Source organism: Misgurnus anguillicaudatus, chromosome 21 (genome assembly GCF_027580225.2).
Source record: "Misgurnus anguillicaudatus chromosome 21, ASM2758022v2, whole genome shotgun sequence".
In the NCBI taxonomy this organism is placed as follows: Eukaryota; Metazoa; Chordata; class Actinopteri; order Cypriniformes; family Cobitidae; genus Misgurnus; species Misgurnus anguillicaudatus.
In genome coordinates, this window is record NC_073357.2 from 17838644 (window position 1) to 17845187 (window position 6544).

The 6544-nt window shown below is 35.9% G+C and overlaps 1 long non-coding RNA gene across 1 annotated transcript; it reads left to right on the plus strand.

Annotated features, from left to right (window-relative positions):
• Positions 1-6104, plus strand: LOC141353271 (uncharacterized). Its single transcript, XR_012360290.1, has 2 exons — positions 1-663; positions 5830-6104. It is a non-coding gene; the product is annotated as an uncharacterized lncRNA (long non-coding RNA).
• The last annotated feature ends 440 nt before the right edge of the window (positions 6105-6544 follow it).

Here is a 6544-nt window from a genome sequence, read left to right on the forward strand (position 1 = left end):
ACTAGGGATGCTCCGATCAGGATTTTTGCAGGCCGATACCGATCACCGATTTGTTGTCTTCGTGATCGGCCGATACCAATGCCGATACCGATTTTTCAAGCTGATATGCAAGCTCTTTGATGACTGTAACTTTTAAATTTTTTTCTAGATAAAGTAATACCACAGATGTTGCCTTTGTTATATTACTTGCAGTAATTAGGTATATTATTGTTTTAATAGAGAATCAAATAAATTAGCACAACAAATATTTCTTCTGCAAAGAGAAATTTAATATGCCTTTAAAAAGGCTTATGTCTGTAAAAACTAATGAAAATAAAACACTTCACAGTCTTTACTGTATGAATTAAATATACACGCATTCGTATGAAGTACAACCGTTCTTTAGTGAAGAGCAGAGAGTAATTTTATTGAGAGATGAATTAGGTTACTGCAGCTTTAAGACTTGACAGAGATCGCTCTGTTCACGTGCACTGATGACAGGCTGCTGTGTGTGCGCGCGGCGGGTGTATGCAGACGAGAGCAGCTGTGAGGAAAATTAAAGTTTAAACGCTCAAAACTTTAAAACGCATGCAAATAATAAACTTTTGACATGAGGATGCAATTGTCCGCGATAGATATGTGTTGTATACGCTGTTTGATGGGGATGTGAAGACGGGTCGCGCTGTAGGACCGGACCGCGTCCGCATGCAAATAATAAACTTTTGACATGAGGATGCAATTGTCCGGGATAGATATGTGCAGAAGGGGTAAAATCTTTGCGTGGCAGGGGCAGCTGCCTCGCTACCCGCCGCACCTGCCTCGCTACCTGTCACACTCTTATGCGCCTGCCAGTCGACCCGCCATACCTGCCTCGCTACCCGCCACACTCTTATGCGTCTGCCAGTCGACCCGCCATACCTGCCTCGCTACCCGCCACACTCTTATGCGCCTGCCAGTCGACCCGCCATACCTGCCTCGCTACCCGTCACACCTGCCTCGCTACCCGTCACTCTCTTTTGCGCCTGCCAGTCGACCCATCACACCAGCCTCGCTACCTGTCACACTTTTACGTGCCTGATGGTGTACCCGTCACCTGCCTTGCTACCAGTCACCATTTTCCGTGCCTTTTACGTGCCTGCCGGTGTACCCGTCACACTTTTATTTGCCTGCCTTGCTAACTCTCACCATTTTACGTGCCTGCCTCGCTACCTTTCACACTTGTACGTGCCTGCCTCGCTACCTTTCACACTTGTATGTGCCTGCCTCGCTACCTGCCACACTTTTACATGCCTGCCTCGCTATCTTCCACACTTTTACGTGCCTGCCTCGCTACCTGCCACACTTTTGTGCCTGCCGTCACACTTTTATATCCGTCACTTTCATATTCAGCAGTTGTAAGTTAAATAAAAAAGAAATAATGTTATGATGGCATGTTATGTGAATACAAATTTTAAAAGCATGTAACAAATAGGCTATAGCCCTTTTTGGATGTTTTTGGTTGTATATTGCTTATATATATGAAGAGTTTCGTTGCAAAACGAGATAACCACCGTTATTTTTAATTGTTCAGAAATCTCGTTTTTTGGGTGTGCATTCCAATTAATTTCAATTGAACTGCAGTTGGTTTGTTTTGATTTAAACCTTCATAACTTAAAAAAAAATACAGCTAAGTAGCACCATAAAAAAAATAATAACATGATAACATAATAATAAACATGTTTTGACAAAAATGTTAAAAAATGGATTTATCTCGTTTTGCAATGAAACTCTTCATATATAATAGGTGTTTCGAGTTATCGGTGTTTAGGTGTTTCGAATTATAAACTCGATAGACATTTAAACGTTTCCGTGATTTTCTTTATTTATATCAGCTGGCACTGTAGTGGTCGATGATGAAACTTTGTTTCTATATACTTCTTATCATTTCAGTTAAGATGTTTAAAATGCACTCAATATTTAAAATGCATACAAAGAAAGACTGATGCAATGAGTTGCAGCTATCTAAAATGATGTGCATAATAACTTTTGCACTAAAAAAGTCAGAGATGTGGATTCGGACGGCTATTAAATGACCACACGACTCAAAAAACAGGTTAGGGCCGGGTTTCCCAAAAGCATCGTAAGGCTAAGTTGATCGTAAAAACGATCGTACGAATCATCTTACGATCTTTTCCCAAAAGCTTCGTAACTTAAGTAGCACTTGAAAATCATCGTAGATCTACGAGTGCTCTGGAGTAATCGTTCATTTATAAGTGCATCGTAAGACAACAGAGTTACAAGGTCACCTGCAGGACAACCAGCAAATTGCACTCCAGCAATGACGATAATGTAATGTTTTAAATCTATATTGATTTTTTGGGTTCTTCTTTGTTTATTTGTTTAAATTACTTTAATATAATATATTTAAAATTAAAATTAGAAATTTAAATTACTAAACATAAATTAATAAAGAAGGAAAACATATTTGGTAAATTTTGGTAAAAGTTGGTAGTAGCGAATTGATAAATGGTTCCTACCAATTGCTTCTAATTAATCTACAGTAAAAATAAATGTTTTCAAAAGAAATGGCATCTGATTAAGGAAAGCAATTAAATATGTACGGTACAATGCAATAATCCCTAATAATAAATAAACATAGATAATAAAAAACTGATAATAATAATCTAAACTATACATAAAATGCAGAAGGCATTTCGCAGTGGGACGAGTCCTAACTAAATACGGAAAATAATATTTCATTATGCACAAATTATTAAAACATTGTAATAGTTTTAAACAAATAATTGTTTAAACAATAATGAAAAATATTATAAAAAAACGTTAGTGCACATCAGATGAAGATCATTAGCCTAAACAAGCTTCTGCAACAAATTCGAGTCATTCTAAATGTGACATTTCAGCACTTGACAAAGGGATAGCGACTCGTAAGTAGCACTTAAACCCCAGCTGCGAGCGATCGTTTAACGTGCATCTTTGGGAAACGCACGTAAATGAACAACGAGCTTTTGGGAAACGGCCCGTAATTTTAAGATGATTCGTACGATCGTTTTTACGATCAGTTTGGCCTTACGATGCTTTTGGGAAACCCGGCCCAGGTCATTCGGCCGTGGTCGTTGAAAAACACAGATTCTCGATTCCCAAACCCCCCTGTAAATGTTGAAAATAACTTGCGTTCCGTGAAAAACAATTAGTCTTAATAGGACTAAAGACACGAATTGGGATTAACATAAAAATAGTACATAACAATTAAAATATTTGAATTAAAAATGTTTCTTATTACGTTTTCATTACATTTATTTGGCTTCTTTTGACCTGTTTGTCAAAAATGTTTTGTTTTTTAATAACAGAGCACTGTTATTTGAATTTTAATATCTGACCAATAACGAATATTCTTAGATGAAGGTTAAAGTTTTAAAATAATTTAGCTAATATTGCTACGTTTGCGCAAACGCTAGTGGAGCCTAGATAATAATGAGCTCAGCAAGATGTTGTAATACTTTGTATTTTCCTACATAATGGCACAGTGCCACAAATACGATGCATTTAACAGTTAACGTGAAAACGGTAAAAAAAATCAAGTTTTAAGCTATTATAAACATTAATGGTTGTTTTTCAGGCTTGTGGAATTCAAGCATGAAATATTATTGAAATAATGCTTAAAAACACAAAACAAAAAGGAATATTATAATGCTTTTAATGGTGAAATGCTAATGTTTAATAATGGTTATTAATAAAAAACGGTATTTAATAGTTTTTATTCATTCAGAAGGCCTATGCGGACAGACACAGTTTTATTAATTGGTGCCCAGAATAAAAAAATACATCGGGACATTAACGTGATGCTTAAGGCATTAATACAGTGCTATTTAAAGATCAAGTTTACTATATTCTTTATTAATGAGTCATATATATAACCTAGTTTTATTAATTCCTGCGCAGAATTTAAAAAATAATCCTTGGGACATTAACATGACGCTTAACGCATGCTAATACATTAAATACAGTGCTATTAAAATATCACCATCACTATATACCTTATTAACGAGTTATATACATAGTTTTATTAATTCCTGCCTAGAATGTAAAAAAAATATTGGGACATTAAAGTGAAGCTTAACGCATTAATACAGTGAGTTGTCCTATACAAGACGAGAAATGTTTTACCAAAAATATTGAGTAAATTATAAAGTTAGGTGTGAAACTTATTCAATTTTTAGTTGATGTTCAATACATATTAACTTGAAATAATCAAGTATTACAGTTTTAAAAACTAAAATATATATCTGTGATATTTTCAAATATATTGATTCAAATTTACAAAAAAATATTAAGGATATTTATTAGAAATAATCTATTAGTTAAATACTTATTTTATTTGAAGTACACACCTAAATAATATCTGTACATTTTACACAAAATTTATGTTTATTTTTGTGTCATTTATTTTGGTTTGTCTAACTAAAAAAAACACCCAAGTGACATAAAGAGATTGTATTAAGGTATTTTAATGATTTAAAGCCGAATATTTTTACAGTGATTACTGTGTCACATTAATGTCCCAATACTATATACCTTATTAATAAAACTGAATATGTATATGACTCATTAATAAGGTATATAGTGATTTTGATCTTTTAATAACACTGTATTTAATGCATTAGCGTGCATTAAGTGTCATGTTAATGTCCCGAGGTTTTTTTAAATACTGCGCAGGAATTAATAAAACTGTATGTAGTATGACTCTTTAATAAGGAATATAGTAAACTTGATCTTTAAATAGCACTGTATTAATGCCTTAAGCTTTACATTAATGTCCCGATGTTTATTATAATAAAAGTTTAGGAATTAATAAATTGGTTTAAGGCCCTATGAATTTGATCCTTATATAGCACTGTATCAATGTGTTAGCTCTATGTCCCAATGTTTTTTATGAAATTCTGGGCAGGAGTTAATAAAACTGAGGCTATATATGACCCATAAGGTGTATGAATTTAATCCTTAATAGCACTGTATGCATTAAGCTGCGATGAACGTCACTATTCCGATGATTTTAATACAATTTTGGGCAGGAATTAAAACTGCATGTAGTATGTGTCGATAATAACTTGATCTTTAATTTGATCCTTCGAATTGGGACGACCTTACTGACTTAAAGGGCGTGTTGCAGGGTACATTTTTCAACAAAAACGTGGCCACGTTTTAATAAATCGTGGGAACGAGTTGCTAATTCGTGGCCACGATTAAAAAAAAAAAGTTCGGCCATGTCATGAGAAAATTAACCATGGTTTTACTACAGTTAAAACAAAACAAAAACATAGTGTAGTAAAACCATGGTTTTGCTCATAGTAATCAATTCACCAAAAAAACATAGTTACTACACTTTTACCACAATAAAACCATGGTTAATTTTCGTTAGTACTGAAGTTGGAGTAAAGAAACATTATTTTCTTCTCTTTAATGTCTCCGGCTTTTTTCAGACGTGTTTAGCTTAATTTTGCAGCTCCGCCTATGCTGGCTGTTTTAAAAGTATGTGACGGGTAGGCAGGCGCAAACTAGTGTGATGGGTACACTGGCAGGGACGTAAAAGTGTGACGGGTAGCGAGGCAGGTGTGACGGGTCGACTGGCAGGCACGTAAAAGTGTGACGGGTAGCGAGGCAGGTGTGACGGGTCGACTGGCAGGCACGTAAAAGTGTGACGGGTCGACTGGCAGGCACGTAAAAGTGTGACAGGTAGCGAGGCAGGTGTGGCGGGTAGCGAGGCAGCTGCCCCTGCCACGCAAAGATTTAACCGGCTCTCGATATGTGTTGTACGCTGTTTGATGGGGATGTGAAGATGGGTCGCGCTGTTAGGACCGGACCGCGTCCTCATAGAAAATACACATATCTCTGTAAAGGCAAAGAGAGAAATGCAAATCTGCACGTCGCTCGTGAGCCACGGGTTATAAAAATGCTCTCACTGCGTAAAAATGGTCTCTAACTGCAGCCGCATTGAGGAGCCATATGATGACAAAAGTAAACAGAAAGATCGGTTCACGAGATCGGCAAATTTAACGAGGACCGATCGAGTCATTTAATGCCGTTATCGGCCGATACCGATCTCTGGCCGATCGATCGGAGCATCCCTATTACAAACATTTCTCAAAATATCTTTCTTTGTGTTCATCAGAGCAAAGAAATATATACAGGTTTGTAACAACATAAGAGTGTGTAAATGAAACAGTTTTAGTGCATAATTTTTATTTGATGAAGCTATTTTTGACAAAATAAGAGTTTTCAAAATGAGAATAATTCCTTGCAGAAATGTAAACAAGGCAGGAGCCAGGGATTTCCTAAAACTATTTTAAAAGGACACTGACTATGGGCCCAATGGGAAACGACTTGCTAATGACGCACAACCATGATGTTTGGTCGTCTTTTCAAATCCTGTAGTGAAAACTATTCATCAGCTGTGTCCCAAATGACATACTACATACTATACACTTAAACTACACACTATGTACTCACACATCAAGTGTATACATTTTAGAAGAGTATCGTCCCAAATGAAACACTTGATGGTTTTGTT